The sequence below is a fragment of the Catharus ustulatus genome, chromosome 5 (assembly GCF_009819885.2).
Source record: "Catharus ustulatus isolate bCatUst1 chromosome 5, bCatUst1.pri.v2, whole genome shotgun sequence".
Classification (NCBI taxonomy): Eukaryota; Metazoa; Chordata; class Aves; order Passeriformes; family Turdidae; genus Catharus; species Catharus ustulatus.
Window position 1 is genome coordinate 57,383,481 of NC_046225.1, and position 291 is coordinate 57,383,771.

Below are 291 nucleotides of genomic sequence, written 5' to 3' on the forward strand. Positions count from 1 at the left end.
TGAATTCCTAGAACTCGTTGCCTTCCCATCACCACCTACACTCACTTCCTTCCTTGCCCCACGTCCTCCAATACCACCATAAAATCAGAGCATTCCGCAGTAGCTCACCTCTCAGCAGTAAGCCTCTTAACGTCCAACACCCAACAAATTAGACAAATAGGTCTAAAATTACCTAGGTACAAAATTACCACATTATACAAATACATGGTAAGGGCTGTAGTTCCCATAGTTGTTTTGGGGTTGGATTTTTAAATTTTTTTTGGTACCAGTAATGATGTAAAATAGAGGAAC